General features: G+C 49.0%; 1 protein-coding gene across 1 annotated transcript in view; it reads left to right on the top strand.

The window, feature by feature from the left end:
- The first annotated feature begins 9,647 nt into the window (after nt 1-9,647).
- LOC126052506 (dual specificity testis-specific protein kinase 2-like) overlaps nt 9,648-22,869 on the top strand; it is a 30,595-nt gene continuing 17,373 nt past the window's right edge. Inside the window, exon 1 of the mRNA XM_049833269.1 lies at nt 9,648-9,746. The gene's annotated coding sequence lies outside the window, so the exon portion shown is untranslated. The remainder of the gene's footprint in view (nt 9,747-22,869) is intronic.

Here is a 22,869-nt window from a genome sequence, read left to right as displayed (position 1 = left end):
GAAAATAGCTCATGGTCACAAGTCTGTTCCAGGCGCCTTTAGAAGGCCTTGAACAGAATAAATAAGAAGATAGAAGAAGAAAGATCCCAGTTAGGAAAACACAGGTGCACATTCCACGATAAAGGGAACTTGGCACAAACAACCTCAATTCAGGGGCTTATCTTGACCAATTGGACTGAGACAAGTCTTGTATGCTTTAATTAACACAACCAATTATGTCTTGTGTTTGTGCACATGGACAGTACCAATGTAACCAATCACCGGTTATGCTTGTGCGCGTGGACAGTACTGATGTAACCAATCACCGCTTATGCTTGTGCGTGTGGGCACCAAGTGCTTGCATGTAGTAGCCAATCAAAGTCTCTCAACAACTTAGAGAATTGTATAAAAATGATTAGCTAAGCTCAATAAAATGGCGACTTTAATCATCATATTGGTGTTCCGTCGTCCGGGCCCCACACGGATTAATCCCTAAACCCTACATTTGGTGACCTCCGACGTGATCCGAAGAGGAAGAAGAGGCAATGCTACTGAAAAGGCGGGGGAATTGCCGCGGACCACGGTGGCTTGAAAGACAGCACCGGCACTGCTCAAGAGTGGCAGGACACTGCTTGGGAAAAGCAGGTAAAATCGTAAGCTTACGTTGATAAAAAGGGCGGCATGGGTATCGCAGCATCTGCGAGGGAAAAGGCAGCCAGAAAGATATTTATGAGGCTGGTTGAAAAAACAGAGACAAATATTAAAAAGGACAGAAACCTTTCAATTAGTGTGGGTACAGCTTTTGAGCTTAGTACCTGGAAAGCTATTGGAACCTCCCTATGGGATGAAATTAGTGACGGGTCTAAAGAAGTTAAAGGTCTTGCAACTTTATGGAAATTGATTAAGACAACTCTGCAAGAAATGAAAGCAGATCGTAAAGTGTCTGTGTCTGCTTTTGCTGCTCTCTCTCTCCAACCGCAAACGAAAGGGAAAAGCGGGGAGAAAAACATAATGCAGCGAGAGAGAGTTTTTGGAGCTTGTCCGCCTGCTCCTGTGCCCTTGACTTCTGCTCCACTCCCTGGGACTGCTGATATTAATCAGCCATCTGACAGTTCCCAAGCCTCCCTAGCCGTACGATTAAAGGAAACCCTACAGAATCAGGGAGTGAGTAAAAATACGCCTGCGAGAAAACAGCCCCCAGATACCGCTGTTCAACATGAACAAATTATACCTAGCATATACCCTGATTCAAATAATGCAAACAAGGACTTGGCTACTCTAATAATAGAACAAAAAGAGACATTGTTAGAATTGTTAAAGGAAATGAGGAAAAGAGACGGGGGTAAAGGTGGGCAGCCATTGACGAGAAAGTCATATGAGAAAGCAGCAACTGCGATCATAGAGAGTATGGATTCTTTTGCTAAAGTGGTGGGCAATGGGGAAGAAAAATCCCCCAGGGACAAAATGCAAGAACTGATTGACCTGTGTGTACAAAAGGGAGAATTAATGCCCAATGAGGGGAAAGGGTCTGAAGGGAGATACGAGGATAGATACAAAGGAATGCGATGGCTAACAGACCTGCCCTCACGAAACAGAACCAGCCCAGGCAGGACCCCCACCACCACCACCCAGCGATCCGTCTTTTTCGCCGGGACAACGCTGGCGCGGGATTATCGAGCAAGCCACTATAGAAGGAGTCATACTGCCACCCACTATCAGCTCATTTCCCGTGTTCACTGAACCAGGAGGAAAATGACAATGGGCGCCTCTGGACTGGAAAATGGTTCAAGAACTGCAAAAAGCCATCATGCAATATGGAATAGACAATAAGTACGTACAACAAATGATACAACAATTTTTCAAGGCACAAATCTTAGTGCCAGCAGATATAAAGGTTTTGGTGGAAATGTTCTTCGAACCAACTCAGAGGTTGCTGTTGCATGATCGGTGGAGACAGAAAGCAGAGGAAGCCCAGGTGAGAAATTTAGATACTGGGAAACAAAATCCACTTGCATTTGTCAGTGTTGATATGTTACTCGGCACGGGACAGTTTGCTACTGGTCCCGTTCAGGCTGCATTAAGACCAGAGGTTTTACAATTGGCACAACAACTAGCTCTGGAAGCTATTTCAGAGGTGCCGCAAGTGGGTAAGCCGGTTCCACCCTATTCTCAAATCATACAAGGGGAAGAGGAACCGTACATGAAATTCCTTGACCGTTTGAAAGCTGCTGTCGATGCGTCACCCACTTTAACCCCTGAAGCGAAAGCTGCAGTCAGAAATGACTTAGCTATTCAAAACGCGAATGCAAAATGCAGACAAATCATTGCGTCGCTTCCACGTACAGCTACATTAGTGGATATCATCGAGGCTTGTAATCGCTTACCTCTAATACAGGAACAAGAGAAAGCTAAAATACATGCTGAAGCTCATGCTGCAGCGCTTGCGGTAGCATTACGACCGATAGTGCAACAGGGAAAAGGAGACCGCGGCCCACAGAAAGACCCCTTAGCGTGTTATTGGTGTGGTCAACCGGGCCATTTGAGACGTGCATGCCCTCAACACATAGCAACGCAGCCTCGATCTATGCCAGCACTAACTAACAGCAGTCAGTCAAACTTTCCTGGGGTCTGTAACAAGTGCGACAAGTTCGGACACAAAGCCAGTGACTGTTGATCAAGGTTTAAAAAAGACGGAACACTGTTAACACTAAATCCGCGTTTGCAAGTTGCGGAAGCCTCTGTTTGTCCACAAAAGCTGTCCCTACACAAAGACATATGAAATATACATGATGTACAAAAACTTGTCGGAGACCTACAGTGGATCCGGCCTTATTGTGGTATCACAAATACAGACTTAGAACCACTGCTGGACTTATTGCGGGGCAGCAATAGCCTAACTTCTGTACTACAACTAAGTGCACCCGGGCGGCGAGCCTTGATAGTAATTGAGCAGAAAATCACATCATCTATGTCTGGCAGATATATCCCTGATTTGCCCATAAATTTGTATGTATATAACTCAGATAAGGAAGTTGCGGGAATTTTGGGTCAGTGGGATGAGCAACAAAAACAAAACCCATTGGTAATACTAGAATGGATATTCTTGCCTGCTAGCATGTCAAAAACAGTAGTCACTAGAATTGAAGCTCTGGGGATGTGCATTCAAAAAGCAGGGGTAAGGGTGATACAAATTTCAGGGAGGCAAATGGACAAAATCATTTTACCTATGTCACTTGATATTGTGAGTAATGCCATGACGAAAAATGACTGTCTTGCAGTAGCTCTGCTGGACTTCAAGGGGGAAGTGGATAATCACTACCCCCCTCACCCATTATTTAAAACAATGTTAACAATGGAACCACACTCTATTTGCAGCGATAAGCCGCTGGAGGCCATTACCGTTTTTACTGATGCTAGCAGCAAGACAGGTAAAGCAGGATTTGTATATTTACAGGACGGATCCTGGAAATCCGAAGTCATTCTGTCAGAGGGGTCAGTACAAGTGCTCGAGTTATTAGCCGTATGCTCTGTTTTTAAAAAGTGGGATAAAACACCTGTCAACATTATTTCGGATTCTCAATATGTCATGGGGATAGTCAAACGTATACATAGGTCCCTACTAAAAACTGTAAACAATAAGCAGCTGTTTATGACACTTTTAAAATTATGGATGTTACTAGAAAAACGGACAGACTTATTTTTTATCGATCATGTTCGTAGCCATACAACGCTGCCGGGATTCATTGTGGAAGGTAATGCGCGTGCAGATCAACTGGTAGTAGCCAATGCAAACATCTATTTTAATACACCCAAACCTGATTTGTTTGGACAAGCACTGCTATCCCATAAATTTTATCATCAGTCGGCAAAAGCGCTGAGTAAACAATTTAATCTTCCATTGCAGCAAACCAGAGCTATTCTTGCTGCTTGCCCAGACTGTGCGAATATTCCAAGCTTACAACCACAAGGGGTGAACCCCCGGGGATTATCACCATTGCAAATTTGGCAAACAGATGTTACGGAATATCCCAGTTTTGGGAGATATAAATTTATTCATGTATCTATTGACACATATTCAAACCTTATGTGGGCTACTGTTCATATATCAACCAATGCTAAGGCCATAATTAAACACCTTCTGGCAGCATTTGCCGCCATGGGAGTGCCAACAGAAATTAAAACAGACAATGGCCCGGGATATCGCACACAGTCATTAGAAACATTTTTACAGATGTGGGGGGTAGCTCATAATTTTGGCGTACCCCATAATTCCACTGGTCAAGCTATTGTTGAAGGTGCACATCGGACCTTAAAGGATCGTTTAAACATTTTAAAAACGGGGGAAGACATGCGGCATTGTACCCCCCAAGAGTTAATAAGCAAAGCACTGTATGTTTTGAATTGGCTACAGCCACGTGGTACTGAGGATCAGATCCCAATTAATAGGCATATGTGTGGGAGCAAAAATGTTGATAAAAATCAGCTGCAAGTTTCAGTATTCGATCCAGTTTTACAGCAGTGGCAAGGACCTTGCAAATTATTTACGTGGGGAAGAGGGTATGCTTGTGTTTCCACAGGTAACGAACAACCCCATTGGATACCGGCGAAATGGGTCAAGCCGTGGATTGAGCGACCAGATGCCACAGACAACCCAGAAGAGCAAGAGCAAGAGGCAGTGGAGATGTCAGCAGGTCCCGAAGCCCTAGATAGACCGACTAGAAAAATCATGACGGAGACTGACAGTCAATGCGGAGATTAAGAATGCGTGTAAAAAACATGGAGTATGATATCGGTTTTGGATATGTATTTTAGTGCGAGTGGGTAGAAAAGAGAGTTAATCATCAAAAAAAAAAAAAAAATTTTTTTTTAACCATTGTAACAGACATTCAACTAATCAACTAACCTATAACTAATTGTATAGAGAATAAGCAGTTTAGAATAAGTGCTTTAGAGAATAAGCAAATATATATATGATTTAATGTTAATCAGCACTCGGCGAAACATTACTCGTAAGAGCTGAGTGTGGAAGTAGTTTTAAGATACCTGATATGGAGTCATTTATTCATTATTCAAAAAAAAAAATATTTTTTGTTTTGTTAACAGTTAGGTAAAACTAAAATTAGAAGTAAGGTCATAGACTCAGTTAACAATCTAGAAATAGGGCGATGGGACGGTCCATTTTTCATTAATAACCTTGGGGCGAGATTATGCTTTTGTTTTCACAGGTGCAAGCCCATGATGGACTTCCGTTTGATTTATATGACCATCATCATCCGAAGCATCATAGATGGTGCTGCAATACGAATACCACCTCAGCCAAAAATTAATGCGTAGGTCATCTTAGCCAACATAACAATTTAAAATTCTCAGTGCATTACAACCGCATCACAAAGCCCATGAACCAATAGATAAGATAACTATGACTCGTGCAGTGCGCCTGGCCAGCGAGTGCATGCGTCATAGGTTTTCAGTTGAGGCGGATTTTGGCACCCGCTGGCCACGTGTGCTAAAACCCATTCCTCTGGGATTTTCCGAAGAGCATCAGGCTGGTGTGCAGCAAAACCATACTTGCCTCTGTAGGGACACCCACATAAAACTGACACCTACTGATTGCTGGGCTAAGTTTGCGGAACAAGACAGCAATATGTTTTCAAAAAAAAAAAAAGTGAGAGAGGGGGAGATGTAGGGTTCAGTTATATGGAGCTTAGTTATTGGGCCTGAAAATAGCTCATGGTCACAAGACTGTTCCAGGCGCCTTTAGAAGGCCTTGAACAGAATAAATAAGAAGATAGAAGAAGAAAGATCCCAGTTAGGAAAACACAGGTGCACATTCCACGATAAAGGGAACTTGGCACAAACAACCTCAATTCAGGGGCTTATCTTGACCAATTGGACTGAGACAAGTCTTGTATGCTTTAATTAACACAACCAATTATGTCTTGTGTTTGTGCGCATGGACAGTACCAATGTAACCAATCACCGCTTATGCTTGTGCGTGTGGACACCAAGTGCTTGCATGTAGTAGCCAATCAAAGTCTCTCAACAACTTAGAGAATTGTATAAAAATGATTAGCTAAGCTCAATAAACTGTCGGCTTTAATCATCATATTGGTGCTCCGTCGTCCGGGCCCCACACAGATTAATCCCTAAACCCTACACACATCAACCAGTTTCTTCCTCCTCTGGGGTATGAGGAGAGTTCTTGCACACCATTTCTCAAGCTATAAACTTCCCCCTTCTGGCAGGACCCAATTCTGTGGTACTACTATCCAGTGTTGACAACCTCCTGGTTTTCCCATGTTGGCAAGAGGAGCTGCAGCAGATGTGGGCAGTCCCTGTGCTGACTAGGGGCTCTCTTCAAGAGTTTCTTTCCGTTGGGTATGCTACTATGCTTTCTTGGTGTCTAAGAAGGTGCAAGCTCCCACCAGAGCCTCTCCTGCTGCTGGACCTTGAGGCAGTTGCTCTGGGGTGTGGGTTCTCAAATGTCTGCCAAAGGCTGCAGCACCTCCTGCACTGGGAGGACAAACAGGGTCTCACTTCCCCATGTGCTGCCTTGTTTTCACAAAACCAAGCACCTCTGAGGTCTTGACCCTTCTCTCGAATGTGGCTGAAATGACAAGTGACCCCCAAAATTGTCCAAGGCAGGACAAACAGGTGGAGGCTGTGTGATTGTACAAGTCTTTTCTAGAAGATACCTCCCAAGAAGCACAAAGGGAACAAATGTCTTGCACTGCATTGAATGACCTACAGAGTGACGTCAGGCTGTGCTTTGGAGGACATGGTGTTTCCATGAGTTTGGGTCTGAAAAAGGCAGGTGCTTAGACCCATCTCAGGTCTCTCTTTGTTCCTCTCTTTGTTGCTCTGGTCTGCAGGTCCAGCCAGGGCTCCCAGAAGTCCCTTACCCAGGGACAATGTGGCTCTCCCAATACCCTGCTCTGTGTGCTGCTTGTTGCAGGGAAAATGATCTGTGCTCACAAGTGAGGCAGGATGATGTAGCAGGGTGCTCTGTTGGAGCACAGCTTGTCACAACCTTGGCCAGGTGCATCACACAGGTACGCAGCCTATGAAGGGGTGTCTGTGTACTTGAGAAAAGCAAAAGGGGAGAAAGGAGCTGGGGTTCTCCTCTTACCTTAGCACTGAATATGTTGCTCTTGATGGACATTGTAGAAGGAACAGGCAAGGAGGGAGGACAGGGAAAGCAGGATAGCTGGCTGGGCAGCAAGCTGGGCCAGCCATACCTGAAGTGGAGACTACTGCAGCAAGGAGAGTTGTGCTGACCACCAGAGTAACTGGGGATGCATCCGCTTCCTAATGTGAGCTTTTGGTCAAGGGAGCTTCACCTCGCAAACAGACTTGCCTGGCCAACCCGTTGATTTGCTGAGATTGCTGACACATCTGCTCTGGGAATGGAGTTGGATTTTAGTCCCTGTTAATCCCTTTCCCAGTTTCCCCTAGAGGAAATAGAGCCACAGAGCTGTGGGTACCTGACTGACAGCCCTGGGGTGCCAGACTGCTGACTAACTCCTGATGCCACATGTGAAATCTGCTTGTTCCCACTGCATTTGTGATGTTGGTTGTAAGGAAGATGTGCCTGAAATGGTCACCAATTTGAGTTTGTAGCCCAAAGTTGTAGCCTGACTTGTGAGTACATCTGGGCTGGGCAGCTTTGCAGGTCACTGCTGCCCTGAATCTCAGTGCAGTAACTGCCCAGCCAGCTGCTCTCAGATCCTGTGCTGCAGTGGAAGGACACTTCTGAAGATGGTTTCTCATTGTACAGCTGCATCTTAACAACCGTGTTTACAAGATAGCAGTAAATGGGCAGTAAATATTCTTAAAGTCGGGTATCTAGAAGCCATTAAGAGCCTTAACAGCTAGTTATGTCTAGGTGCTGTCTTTCTATACAAGAAAGCGGCTTTGAAACTGCATCTTGTGTTGTGATCTGTGGAACCTACCTTTCACGCGGTGAACGTAACCCCTGGACATCCTGGAGAGAAGTCACTTCTATGCTTCCCATGTTGGTAGTTGTCATGTAGAAGTGTAAGAGGCTTTGAGACATCGTGTCTGGAGCCTTGAGGAGGTGTGGGCAAAACCTGTAGTCTGTAGCAAATAGATGTTGCTCTCCACATGTCAGTGCCCTGTGCCAGCTCTGATGGGGGAGGTCTACGGTCCTTCAGGGGAAGAGGGTCTGTGACACCCTGAAAATGAAGTTTCCTGCTGTATCCAACCAGCCATCTTTGCTCTGCCTGATTTTGTTCCTATTGAGGGAAACTACCCTGCCTGGTTAATCCGTCTGCAGAGGGATTCAAGGACCCTCACCCAGGAGAGCCTGTGTGGCTGCTCCAAGCGTATCTTCTGCAGCCTACATTGCTGCCTGGGATAAAAGCTGCTCCTGGCTCTGTGTGACTCCAGCTGCAGCAGTGTGGGGTGTCCCTGGGGAGCCGGCAGGGCCGGAGAGGAGGGCAGGGGGATAACTGCCCCTTCTTGCCTGCACCTCTCCCTGGCCCCTGCTGTTAGGTGGGGACAGGAGTGCTGTGGAGGGGACAGAGGGCCAAGCATGTGCCTCGGTCACACATTGCTGTCTTGGGAGATCTGTCCTGCTCTGGAGCACACCAGAGTCACTAGTGCAGCACAGATGTTTCTGGCTGTGGCTGCCCAGCCTCCCTTGTCACCAGCTGTGTTCCTCAAGTCCCAGCTGCCTCCAGCTCCTGCATGACCCAGATATTTGTTTGTCATGTCCTCATCAAATAACCTAAACAAGTCCTGGGTGTTCTCGTAGTGGGGCTGCTGTAACCTGCAGGGCACCCTCACCCCATGTTGCAGCAGTGTTTGTATTGATGGAGAAACATGGTGCCTGTCACACAAGTGAGGGGGTCGCCTTGCTCCTGCCCTGTGGGTCCACGGAGAGCTGGAATGCATGGTGGTGGGTACTGGCGTGGCTGCCCTGTGAGCACCCTTATCCTGGCAGTGAAGGGACGGGATAGCAGCTGGGAGAGGAGGCAGAGCTGGAGGAGAGGTGAGAAGACTCAGCCTACCATCAGAGACAGGAATAGAAAGTGCTTTCTTTCCTCAGGCTGGGGTTGCACAAGCTCCTCTGGCTTTGCACAAGTACTGGGAAGTCTCGGCATCAGGATCTGTCGCCATTTAGTAGTCCGGGATCTAACAGTGGTGTTCTTCCATGTGCACGTGTGGCACATCTGGAATTTGAACTGCTTTTGCTCTGAGCAGCGCTCAGTCATCGTCCAGAGCCAATGTGCTCCCGGGTGCTGCATGGGACTGGGCCAGCCACGGTCCCACCGTGGGGTGGGGGAAATTCCTGACCTAGAGCAGGGCACGGGAGGGGCGACAGTTGGGGGTCGCCTTTGCTGTGCTTCACGGAGGAGGTTGGGCCTGGGGAGCACCGTGGGGCAGCTGATGCAGAGCCGCAGGCTGGACACGAGCGATGCCAATGCCGTGTGCTGGGGCGGGGGACAGCTGCCCCGGGAGCCGCGGCCCTTTGTCTCGGGGGGGGGGGGGGGGAGGGGGGGGGCTGCGGCACTGGGGAAAGCCCTGCGGGGGGGTTGGGAAGGGGGCGTCCTGGGGCGATGATGCCTGCCTTTGGAGGGGGGCCGGTGCACGGCACAGGGGGTGGCGCGTCGCTGCCGGGGCGGGTGGGGCCGAGCCGAGCCGAGCCGTGCGGGCTCACGCCGGGGGAGCGGCGCTCGTGCCGAGCCGAGCCGACGGCAAGGCGTCCTGCAGGACCCGGGCCCGGCGGGGCCGAGCCGGAGCAGGTGAGTCGGGCCGGGCGGGGGGCCGACAAGCCAGGGCCCGGGCTGCCCCGCGCCGTGTCCCGCCGCGTCCCCGGCGTCTGGGCCGGCGCCCGCCGCTAGGAAGCTCTGGAGCGGGCGGGCCGCACGCTGCGACAGGCAGGGCACCCCCGCTCCGCTCCCCAAGCGCCCTCCGACTCCCCTTTCTCTCGCCGGGAGCGGAGACCAGGGCGTGGGAAGCCCGCCCCGAGCCGCCGCCCGCCCCGAGCCGCCGCCCGCCCCGAGCCGCCGCCCGCCCCGAGCCGCCGCCCGCCCCGAGCCGCCGCCCGCCCCGAGCCGCCGCCCGCCCCGAGCCGCCGCCCGCCCCGAGCCGCCGCCCGCCCCGAGCCGCCGCGCGCGGTCTCCGCTGTCCCCGGGCAGGCTGCGGGGGAGCCCCGGCGTGCCGGCTACCCCGGCACTGAGGCCCTGCCGCTCGTAGAGTACTCAAGCGAGCTGCAAGGCGACAGTGTTTTGTTAATTAAGCCCTGCTGGCTGCCCCGCGTCCTCTTTGGAGGGACAGAGAGCGAGCCGAATGTAGACCCAAGAGTCCGCTTTGCGCTTTGTCCTAAAGCCTGAGCGGGCAGAGTGCGGGTGAGAGCTGTTCCTGAGAGTGACGGCGAGGAGGAGCAGTTTTGGGACGGAGCGGTTTGGCAGTTCTGGCCTGGGCTAGTCCTGACTGGAGCCGGAGGTGGTTTCCAGGCTGCTGCCCCCAGGACCTGCTTGGTGGCCCATGGAGACCAACGTCTCTAGCACTGTCCCTAGTCTTAATTCAGAGAGGGGCTCTGGGCTTTTTGGAAGACTGCAAGAAAAAAAATAGATCCCAAGGGGGGGATGTGGAGTTGCTAGGCAGTTGCTCTGTGTCAGCTTTCCCTATGTCCAAGCAAGTAGTTTGCCTCTGATGCCACTCACACATGCGGTGCACATGTTGGCTCTGATTTGCTGAAGGAGAGATGTGTTTTCAGCCCAGTCTCTGCTTTGCAGAAAAGGTTCCTCTTCCCCTGCTCTTTCTTGGTGCGCCTGGCTTGGAGACATGGATCTGCCCCAGAGCAGCCCTAGAAGCAGGGCCCTGCTGCGACAAGGAATGGCTCAGGGCAGCTCAGGCAGGATTCTTCCACATCTGTGGCCCAGTAGCTTCAGGGTCTCTTTCTTCCATTTCCCTGCCAAGTTCAGCAATTAGAGTGCAGAAACAGTACCCAGGAGAGAGCATACTTGAGCTGCAGGGTCCTGCCTTCAGCTTCAATTGCAAATGTATCTTGTTGTTCTTTTTAAAAAACAACACTCAGACAACAGGGAAGACTGAATTGGAGGTTATGTAAAACCTGCGTGCAAAGTGCAGGTAAACCTGTGGGGTAAACAAATGGTAAAAAGCCAGCGCTGACTAGTGAAAGGATTGCTGTTATCATGCAAGGTCAGTCACAGCATGGCATGAACCTGCAAGGGGCCAAACAGACACCAGCTGGAGCTGAAGTGTTCAAAGCAGAGCTACCTGTATGTGGATGGTTATAAATCACAAGGTGAGAGTTACAGTGCTCATGTCCTTGAACAGAAAAAGAATATAAAACCAAGCTGGACCTGAGCAGTGAGGCCAAGGGATGCACCAGGCTGCAAAGGTGGGCTGTCAGCTCATCCTGGGATGGGTCTGTCAGTGTGGGGAAGACTGGGCAGCACTGAGAGCCCTGCAGGGTCCTGCAGGGACCTTGCTGGAGGGTCCTTGCCTGGCCTATAGTCGTTCCACAGGTAGGAGTCTGTGCTGAGTCACTCAGGGTACCTGTCATTTATTTGCTTGTCCTTTTCCCATTGAAACTTACTCTGCTGGGAACGGGCACTCTTGCAGCAATGTCGCTACTTGCACCTGGCGTGGAAGCTGTGTGGGGTGAGATGGAGCTGTGTTTCCAGCACCTCTGTTGTGCTGGTCCACCAGGCAAGGTCCTCCTTGCACAGTAAATCCCTCGGCAGTCCCTGCTGCTGATGCTTGCTGTTGATACACTGTTGTTATTTTCCCTTTAAATTATTAGCCCTGTCATCATCAGGTTTGGTACTTTCTAGGGACGTTTCAGAGGATCCCAAAGCAATGTGTAAACTCATGGACTGAAACTGGAGGTCCTCTCATAACCAAAGCACCTTTCTACACCAGTTGGCAAAGCTTTTGGGAGTATGTTTGGTGTCTTCAGGCTGCACCCAAATGTACCTGGGGAGTGGCACAGGAGTGCTCTGGAGAGCATGGGGCATAAGTGGAGAAGCACACTTACGGCAGAAGCTGTGATTTTTCTGCCACTTCCCTGCTCCTTGCTGTATGGAGAAGCTGCTGCTTGTCTGCTTTGTGAGCAGAGAAGCTGGTTTTCTTCTGCTGGGGACTGGAAGCTTCACGGCTTCCTGCAGTCAGAGTTTAAAACATCAGGGCCTTTAAAGAAAACACTTCAGGGTCATTCCTACTGTTCAAATTAAGTCTTGCATAATCTCACCTAAAGGCAGATTTTGCAATGAAAACTTTATGTAAAGCAGCAGCCTGGCTTTATATAAAGTGAGGCCATGGGGTTTTGACTTGGAGCACAGTTTCTGAGGCAAATTTCAACTTTGAGCATTGATGGCAAACGCTTTGGCTCCTGCCCCATCTGATCTTCAACATGAGTGCTTAAGGCTAGAGGTGTACATCTCTTGCCACTGAACATAAAGTGTGTGTTGCTGCTATTTAGCAAGTGGTTGGCTGGTGCTGTGCTCCTCCTGTGTCCTCAGTGATAGCTGTAATTAGATAAAGTGCATGTACAGTGGGTCAGCTCCATACTGCTGCAAGTTTGTTGAAGCTGCTGGAGTTACGGTGGGGTGGGAATGGGCCTTGATGTCCTGAGTGAGGTAAGCTGCACAAACTGTATCTTTACCAGCCTCCTGCTCCTCAACTGCTTGGTTGCTGCGGGGGTTCTTCTCTGCTGCCCTCCCTCCTCGGTGTGGAAGTGGGCAGCAAGCAAATTGCGGTGTACAAACCCACTGTGGGCATGAGCCTGCCAGCTGTGGAGTCTGGTCGCCACACTGCTGCTCTGCCACAGCTGAGTTAAGGGCTCTGCAGCGACGTTAGGGGATATGAAGAGCCTGCTGCAGCGGGCAGTGCTGTCAGAGGCCAGCCTGGGCTGGCATTCAGTCTCAGCAGATCTGATTCCTGCTCCCTATGCAGCGGGCCATGCTATCAAGCTGTGCAACTTCTGGCCAAAGTATGTTCTGGGGCTAAAAATTTATGTAGTTTCAAAAGCTTTATTGGGGCAGATTCATAGAAGAAAAAACATGCATTGAGAGCTATTCAGTGCAAATCACTGTATCCCTTCTGTGCTGAGCTGCAAGCAGGAGCCCAAAAGGCAAATGAACAGAGCTGGGTCTGTGAGCCCAGGGGTGAGGGGGGCCCTTCTCACCCCTCACAGCTCAGACTTGATAGCCCACCTTGACACTGGTTCATCATGTGGCCTTGGGCAAGTCACTTAACTTGCTTTTCGTATGTTTTAGCTTAAGTTTTTCCATCTGTTAGCAATAGCCAAGTCTTCCTGCTTTGCATAGTGGACTGGTATGAGATAACATCTATACAGATCTGGGATTGCTTTAGGGGCTCAGTCTCCTTGCTACATTGATAAGAAAATGCTCATCTCAGGTGCAGATCTATTTATCTTTCTTTGGCCCTGAGTGATACCTTGTTTCCTGGAGAGATCCTACTGCATTCAGTGTCCCTGGCACTAGCTGGCTGTGATGTTGTGTGTGGAGCTCTTGGAAAGAGCTTGCTTGCCTTGAGAAGCTTCTTATGACATGTGTTGTCATGCAAATACTGCTTGTTTATATAGCATTACACGGAGAAATGGATTTAATGGGTGTAAATGATTGATTGATTTCCCTAGCAGGGGTAACCTGACTTTCTGAGGCATGCAGGAGAGCTGAGCAGCTTGTCAACCAGCTGAAGTTCAACTTCCCACAAGTCATATGACTTTTAATAAGCCCGTGGTGGAATTGATAGAGCAGGAGATAGTAAGAAGAAGGTTTGTAGTGGAGAGAGGGGAGAACAGTCCTGAATGCTTGAGGCAAACTCAGCTTGGGCTACTGCTCCCAAGGCAGAGAGACAAACCCTGCCTGACACAGCAGGATTTGAGCTCACTCTCCTTCACTCCCCTGGGAAGGACTCATGTCTTGCAGGACGTATCCTGGACACTGTTGGAGCAGGGACCATCTCCCCTGCATCCGTGCAGCCTGGCTGTGGGGGGCCAGCACAAGGGCCAAGTGCAGGGCAGGGACATGGTGCCCAAAAGTGCTGCAGAGATGCTGAACTTCTGAGAAAGGACTTGCCTGCTATGCTGAGATGGGTCTGGTTACCTCCATCTCAAAGCATGGGCTTTTAAATTTTTTCTTACCTACTTATCTCACGCAGTCTCTGGCAGGTAGATTACTGTGTTTTTAGTCCCTGTGTACAGATGGGATGGAGAGGTTCAGCACCCATGGGGTGCTACCTGGCTGACCTCCCACCATCAGCAGCTTTTTGTTGAAGTAGCTTTTTTTTCAGAGCATGAATTAATCTGTTGCGGGGTGGGGGGGGGGGGAAGTGAATTAATATATCTGGTTTTGCAGTTCAAAAACCTCTGCCACAGCTGAGACTTGTAGCCTCAGTCATGTTTCTTATAACACAGAGTCTTGGAGCCATCTTGTTTTCCTTTCATGTCTTGGTGCACCAGGGGTAGTGGAGGTGCACAGCTAGCCATCACACCAGCATTGACTGTCACACCAGCTCTTGGGAAGATTTGGGTGGCAGAGACTGAGAAGTGGGCTGGTTGAAACAAGCCCTCTTCAATACTGGTGAATCTAAGAGGATTCATCACCTCCTGACTTTGTCTGTATAGTGTGAGAGGGGGTGGTTTGTTTCTGTGCATAAGCTGCATAATGCAATGAAAGCAGGCGTGAAACTGTTTTTCCAGTGTTGAGAAAGCTTCAAAGCATGGCAGTCTCTGCCAAACCTGTTGAAACAATTTTGCTCTAGCATTTTGCAGGAAGAATGCTAAGAAGCAGAAAAGGGGTTTTCTGCCCCTTACCTATGAAAGATTGAGAAAAATTGCTCCAAATTATTTGTCTTTCATTAATTTGTTTTAAGCCACCTGAAAAGATCAATCCTTTAGCTGCCGAAGACCATAGCTTCAGCATTGGGGATGAGCCAGCTGGAGCCAATGGGGATGCTGTGATTACTTTTCCACTGCTGGGAAAAATAATGTCTGAGATGCTCTAACGATTTCAGCTTTATCTGCTGGATATGTACTACAGTCCTGCTTTGGCTGGAGAGTGGAAAATGTGCAAAGGGAAACATGTGCTGGGGGCTTCTTAAGCTTACAAGGGGAAGAATTTCTCCCAGAATGATCCCTCTGAACCAGCAAGGTCCCACACGAGGTTTACCAGCCTGTGTCCTCTGCTGGATTCAGGTCTGCTGACGAGATGCGTCTTGGTTGGGGACCCACAATCACCTCATCCCCGTTGCCCTGCCCTGCCCAACATGGGGCTGGCTTGGTCCGAGGTGGCACATCTGCAAAGGCACTGGAGTGAACGTGGTGGTGTGAGGGCTTGAGCTCTTCTCCTTGTGCAGACTGGGAAATAAGGCACAGAGAGGTTATGGAGAATGCAGTATTAGGCTGTGAATTATCTGGATAGTGCCCTGGAGGCTCCTGTAAATGATGGAGGGAGAGAAGCGCATCCAGAGGTCAATCTGGGGTATGTAAAGCCCCTGTTCTGAGTGACTGCCTCTTCAGTCCGGAGGCAGCAGAGCTGAAAGGGCTGGGGAATATGGATATTTTGGCATGCCTCAGCCCAGGGGAAGCTTTGCCCTTCCTTTCGTAGTGGATCAAGTGTTAATTAAAGTTACACTGGAGCCATCCCCTCAGGGAGGTACATGCATCTTGCCTGGAGGCAGGATTAGAAGTATAAGTCAAATTCACTGCTGAATTATGCAGGCTTTAAAATTCAGCCGGCTGGGGGGCTGCCTGCTTGCCCACTGCTGTGCTGCTCCCCGGCTTGCTGCCTCCCACAGACAAGGAGGCTGGGGACAGCTTTTCTCCATCCTCTCAGCAGGTCTTTTACCTTGAACCATGACCTGCAAATGTGGAGAGGGGAAAAGTGGTCTCTTTAGGAAGGGAATAGGATGAATGATTTCTGCTTAAGAGAAGGATGATGCTTTGTTTTTGCCTTAGATCTTGCAGAGCTCAGAAAACAAAGCAGAGCCTAAGCGTTGCTTAACAGGAAGGGCATTGGGGCAAGGGTGGGAAGCCATGATGGTGGAGCAAGGGAGGGAACACACAGCGAGGCTGTTCAATATACCTCTGTTGTGACCAGATCCAGTGGGTTGTTCACCAGTGTGAGCCTGAGTTAAAAAAGCATTGCCACCACTCTCCGGCTTTCCCTGCATGCTGATGCTTCTTGCATATGCTGAGCCTGAGGGCAGCAGCAGCCTTCCTTGGCTGGCCCAGGGATTGTCCTCTGCCAGAATGGGGGTGGCCCTTAAATTAAAGACTGTGTTTGCTTTGTTTTCTCAAGTTGTTTATCTCAGGTGTCTCTCAGCTGATGTTCCTCTCTGCCCAAATGGCTGCTGTCAGCAGAAGGACAAACTAAGGCCCAGAGCCTTGAGGGTATTTGGGGCTCAGGGTTGCCTCTTGTCAGGTTTAGTTCTCTGAAAGCGGGGTGCCTGGTTCAGGCAGGTGTCCTTGGTGTTTTTAATAGTTGCTGAAGAAAGACCAGCATTTCCCAAGGAAGACTGATCCCACCTCCTGGGGTATCCCTTCTGCGGTGTCCTCAGCATTGCTGGCAGGGCATGGGGTGCATCCCAGCTTGCCCAGGTCCTTTTGGGTGCTGGGGGCAGCTGGGCACTGTCGCCGCAGCTGGGCACTGTCACCACAGCTGAGTGTCAGAGCACAGCCCACAGCTCTATTCCTTGGCCCTGAAGACCTGGGTGCGCCCATGGCTGCATTCTCACCATCATGCTCCCACCATCACAGCCCCTTGTGAGCATCGCCTGAGCCCTGCAGGGCAGAGCAGCATCCCCCCTCTGCAATTAGCGTCATGATCAGACCTCTAAAGTTGGACACACGCAGCCCTCACTCTTCTGTTGCTAGATTCAAGCTCCCTGGCAACCCCAATGCACAGGATCCTGAATGGACCATGGCTTGTTTCAGGTGCCTTGTTTCAAGACAGCTGCTGCAGTTGTTTCTAGTGTGCTAGTTTCAACTGAACCCTCTGTTCTGTCTATGCACCTGCCAAAGAACGGCATGGAGCAGTTTCAAGAGCTTATTCTGGTTCCCATTTACGCCCCTTTTAAATGTTGAGCAGTGCCTCGTGCTGGTGCTTGGTGCCATGGTGTGAGAGGTGGGCCCATGGTGATAGTGGTGCTCTTTGGGCAGCCCTGGACATAAAATAAGAAACTTTGCTCACCTGAGAGTGGTGAATGGGACATGCAGGTGATGAATGAGTGCTTTTCATGCCTGATGAGCCAGGGGTTGACATGCTCTCCCTTAAATTGATCAAGTCCCTGAGATGTCTGGAAAATGTACCACCCTCCGTCCTGCATTGCTGCATCCCGGAGGTGGTGGGAAGTGATGATTTGTAAGTGGATGTGGGGCCAAAAGGCCTTTTGGAGTCAGAGAAGGGCCACAGCAGATGTTCCTTGCCTGGCTGGCTGCAACTGGTGCAAAAGCCTGTGGTCCATCCCCAAAGACACAGATGCCCTGCACCATGTCTGTGGCTTTCCACCTCCCATCTTGGCTGCAGGATGCTGCAGAGTGTGGCTTTCCTATGGAAACAGAGCAGCAACATATCCCACAGGGCTGTCCCTTCCTTCCTCCCCAGCTTGATGCAAGTGTGGCTTTGGGTGAAGGTCAGCAAAAAGATGTTTGTCAGGAGCTGGGGAGGGTGCAGTACCATGGTTCAGGGTGCTTTCACATTGATCAGGAGGAGATGAAGCTCTGGAAAGACCCAGCAGCCAGGCTGTGCTGGCTCTGCACTGATCCAGCCTCTGAGGGGCTCTGTTGGAGGCTGCTCTGCCTTGCCTGAGCATAAGCCAGGCCAGGAAACATGCCTGTCCTCAGCTTCAGAGCTGTGGCCCCCTTTGCTCCAGACTAACGCTGCAGGAGATGTGAACGCTTGCCCAGCAGAAGTCCAGGCTCTAAAGGTCCACCCTGCCTGCCCCCTCGCCTGTAAGCCAGCACTGGAGGTCCTGGTGCTGGTGGCCAGGCATGTCAGGGACTCAATCATCTGAGAACAAACCCTGCAAAAATGGTTTTCAGCTGAATTGATGCCTAGTTAAAGCGGTTGGACTGTATCAAAGCAGGCATGTGATGGTGGCTAGCACACCCCCTGCATGGCAGGGCAGGGGAGGCAGTTGAGCAGGATGCTTTTAGCTGAGGCAGTACTGTGGCCTTCATCCCCAGCCCAGGTACAGTGTCCTTGTCCCAGGCCAGACTTTCCACTGTGCTTGGGGTCATGACAAGAGGTAGAAACAGTGGGAAATGGTTGTTTCTGGAGTAGCTGTTCCTTATGAGCCTCTAGTTCTGGTAGCACTTGCCCCATTTTGCAGGCTCTGTGTGGGTTAAGACACAATCCCTGTCCTGAAGGGCTGACAAAAGCCAAGAAGAGGAAGGAGGAGGAAAGGTGATGCCAAGGAGATGCTGGTTGGGGCTGCAGCCCAGGTGCCCTGAGTCAGCTCCTTACTCACTGGGCTGTGCCAATTCTGCAGGATTTTTCTGTGCCATACATGAATAATCTCGTGGAGCAGCACGGTCACAGTGGTGACTCTGGTATCTGCCCACCTGCAGATTTCAAAGACCTTAAAATGTTTAATTCAGTTTATCATGGTTAGTGTTTTTCTAGGAACAGCCTCAGAAGACCAGGGTTTCATGGTCCCTCCAGGCTGTCCCTGTAGCTGATGGTAGCCAGCACCACGGTGTTGGAGGATGCTACAAGGACCCATCGGGCTATTCTTTCCATGATTCATTGGGACTCTGTAGATAGATACAGCAATCAACAGGAGGTGGGTCCCCATTAGCTGCCTTCTTCACCCAGCTCATCCCCTTGTCTCTGAGGGATGGAGATGTGGCTGGAGCATGGGCCTCAGGTTGTCTGAGTCCCAGGTCCACTGGGTCCTCTCCGAAATGGTGCTGTGGCAGTTCCATGACTTCAAGCCATTTCCTGATGGTTTTCCATGTGTAAAATCAAGTTTCTCCTCACCTGGCTCCCAAAGTGCAAAGCCCAGTTAATGTCCTCTAAGTACCCCCAAAATGAAGCACTTTCAGGGGATTTGGTGCTGTTTCTATTCAGTGTTTTTTGTGGGTGTTATAAGAGCTGGCAGGAACTGAGTGATGTCCAGTGATTTGAAAAGAGATAGACCAGGTTTAGAAGGAAAACTACTCACCAGGTGTGGTGAGAGCTTGTGTGGGAAGCTCAGTGGGGGAGCTTTTGGATCGCTCAGAAACAGCTAGCAAAGACCATTTACTGCTCCAGCAGCTTATTGAACATATAAAGTGTTATAGACGCTCATGACAAATTGGAGGAGCCAATTTGCAGTGAATAAAAAAAGGTCGAATTTATTAGCAAGCGATAAGAGAGCAAAACAGTGCTGGGCGGCCAGGGAGGCAGTGCTCCGCCACAAGCTCACAACTTTATGTTATAGTTACATTCCTTATATACAGTTCATGCACCCCTTTCTTGCAAGTCTCCGCCTTGTCTCGCTTCTTCTTTCTTCGCTCGTGCAGGTTTGTTACTAGGCAGATTTGGTCGATCTTCTCAAGGACGAGTGTCTTTTGATGTAAAATGTCTTTTGATGTGGAGAAGTACGGTCTTGGCATAATTAATCCCCTTATCTGGTAAATTGTAGTTGTTGTCTTTTTTCTCCTTATCTAGTACGTTATAGCTGTTGTTCTTTTCTCTCTTAAGTTAGTAAGTTATAGCCGTTGCCCTCTTCCCGTGACCTTTATGCACCATTTAAGCAAGCCTTGTTACTTACACAAGGTATCTGTTAAATCTCAATATGTCTCTTCTCCCTTCCCGATTTCATGAACAAAGTTAACTCGTTCATTACATAAAGCACTGTTAGTGCCAGGTATTGCTGCCGTGGTGAGCTGCCAGTGTGCCTGCAGCACAGCAGCGCATGGCTGTCTCCAGCCTGGAGCATTCTTATGGACAGGAGGTAGCAAACACTTTGGGAGACCAAGCAAGACATGCAAGAGAGGACCCAAGGGGGAGGAAACAATGTTCTCCCTGATGAGAAGCGAAGCTCGTTGCAGATGGGGTTTTCCATGCTGAGATATTAGAATGTCTTGTGAAACCAGCGAAGTGCTGTTACTGCCTTTTGGCATTTGAGGAGAGATGGACACAGAGGCCTATTCACCATGCGGTGATCCACCAGCAGTGCATGGCAGACAGCCCGAGCCTTTATTCTATCTTAGGACTCTGGCCATCTGCACCGAGAACAATCCTTGAGCTAAAAATAATCTTTTGGCTTCTGGGAACAACACAGAGTGTTTGAGATTTGAGATTTATCTTTGGGGTTTTAGTTAGAAACCCCAAAGATAAAGGGCATGGCTTTCACCTGCTGTGGAGCACGTTTAGGTTTGCAAGGAGCCCAGCCCTTCATGGGCTGCTTGATGGTATGGTGTGTCCCCCCCCCCCCTCAGTCCCTCCACAGCCTCCAGCCCATGTCTCTGGGCTGTAACAAGCAGCAAGTTACGGTAATCACCATCAGATGATGCCTCAAACATTTCAGGAGTAAGGTCATGGTATCTTCTCATCCTAATGTGTTTTTCTTGATGGAGAGGCTAGGCTGGGGATGTTCTAGTCAGCTCAAATGTTTGACAGTTCCCACACACTGAGCTTCCTTTTAAACACCCACATGCCCTGCTCTGGTTTTTCATTTGTATAGCGTCAATTAAATATCAGGGGAAAATGAGGTTTATATATGCTGGTGAAGTAAGTGCCATATGACATCAATTAGGGGCCTTGTACCATGAGTCTTCAGAATTAAAATAAAAATCATAGAAAACGTGTGAAGAGTGTAGCAAAGGGAGCAGAGATAGACAGTAAATGTGTGGGATTACGCTTGTGACTGCTGAGTTGTTATGACTATTTTTTTTCTACTCTTTTCTGCACCTTTCCATCTCAAAGGAATCCATGTGCCTTGTCGATCATCATCCATTTTGCAGGGTGAGCCAACTCAAAGCCTTCTCTGCTGACTGCCCTGGAGAGTTTGTTTTCACTTGTTCTTGTCTTATTTATCTTCCTTCAAAACACCCACTAGTTTCTCATCAGGCAGGCAGTGCTGTGGCACTTTCTGTGCATGGGGAGTGTTACTGGGGAGGACTCCACACAGAGACCTTCGCAGATAGTTGGGTTAAACTTGCCCAAGACAAGTTTAGTGCCAAACAGCCAAGTTGTTCTTGGAAGACAGGTGCCTGACTGTCCTTAACTCTGCTAGAGGCCAAACTGCATCTTAGCTGCCTAAATGTCTTTATGCATCCTGGCCTGACGAGTCTATCAGTTTTGTGAAAGCTGTTTCAAGTGGGACTCGGTTCACTGGGTGTGGGCACAAGTCAGCTGGAGATCAGGGCTCCTTGGATGAAGAGGGGAGTGGCTATGTCTTCATTCCCCTATAGACTTGTCTTGCTGGAGGAGCCAGTCCCTCTCCACTTATCTTCAAAAATGTTCACTGCTAAAGCTAAAGTTACAGACAACCTCTTCCTTGAAAGCCTTGGAGAAATACTGATTTTCAGGGCTAGAAGATCTTAAGAGCTTGTCTCCCCCTTGTAGGGGAGACATCAGCCATAGATCTTCACCTGGAAACTTTATGCTTTTTGGTTAGGTTGCTTTCTGAATAACATTCATCTTGTTTATAAGTTAGGTGGGATCAAGACTGTGTCCTGATCAGCTTTTCCAATGCTTAGGTCCTCCCTCAGCATAACATGTGTGGAGTCTTTTAACTATTTCAGATTTCAAGGGAGATTTATGTTTCACAGTGGCCAGTTATAAGAGACCTATACTTGCCTGTGCCAAGAACCTGCTGTCCTCTTGGATCATCTGAGTTCCCATTTACTGGATCTTATAATACCCTTGTCCCTATTATTTGGCATTTTCCCCTCAACAAAAGGATACTTTAGCTATCAGTTCTCTCATGACTTTCCTTTATGTTTAAATCTCCTGGGGAAGCAGATTCCCCAGATCTTTCCTAAGGCTTCTTTCTTACCTGGCAAGGGATAGGTTTGAAATCAGAGCAGCTAGATCAAAGCAGAGACTGAAATCCAGGATGTGATCCTGGCCCCGTGAGCATGATACCAATCCCAGGAGGGCAGGATTTCATCCAGGTCTGTGGCTCACAGATGTCCTTGTTGACAGCAGCATAATAAGCACTTAAATTTGCAAAGTGAAAGTGATTTAGCCTGCCAGTAACTTACCCTGAGCTTTTTAAGTCTGACTTTCTGGGCTGTATTTATTTATTTCATTTTATGAAAAATGTGTTCATGCTCAAATGAAATGCAAGTATCCCTTTATCCTTGCTGCGTAATTTACTTTAATTTGCCTTCCTGTGGAGAGAGGAATTTGCTTTCCTGATTGTGTTTTGTTTTAATTTTTTCCAACAGAAAATTGTCATTTTGACTAGAGAGATCAAATATATTGGGGTTAGCTTGAGGGAAACAGCCAAGCTTAGACTAGATGTTCTTATGTATGTGAGGATGTCTACAAGAAGCTAATTGCTAACTTATATAACAATAGCATCCAGGGAAAGCCAGCTGGTCCCCATTGATGCTGGGAGCTATTGGCTGCACAGTTGTTCCTGACATCCTCATGCTGGTGAATGTCACTGTTTTATCTGTGGGAAACCATCCTCTCACTGGGCAGTGGGAGCCATGGTCTGTCTTTAGCCTCGTCCCCAGGCTGGCAGTATTCAGGAAATACTTTTTCCTTTTTTTTGTGGGTCAAGAACCCAAAGATACTGATGACATATTTTTAGGGATCAGCAACATAGTGCTGGTCAGCAGATCTATTTTGGTTTTGCTTGACCTACTACATTTTCCTTATGCTACAAGCAGGTTTGCTGGTATCTGTTATAAAAAGCCAGAATGGAAGA

The sequence above is a fragment of the Accipiter gentilis genome, chromosome 29, assembly GCF_929443795.1.
Source record: "Accipiter gentilis chromosome 29, bAccGen1.1, whole genome shotgun sequence".
Taxonomy (NCBI): Eukaryota; Metazoa; Chordata; class Aves; order Accipitriformes; family Accipitridae; genus Astur; species Astur gentilis.
Note: the sequence above shows the minus strand (reverse complement) of the source record. Positions and strands in the feature narration are given on the sequence as shown.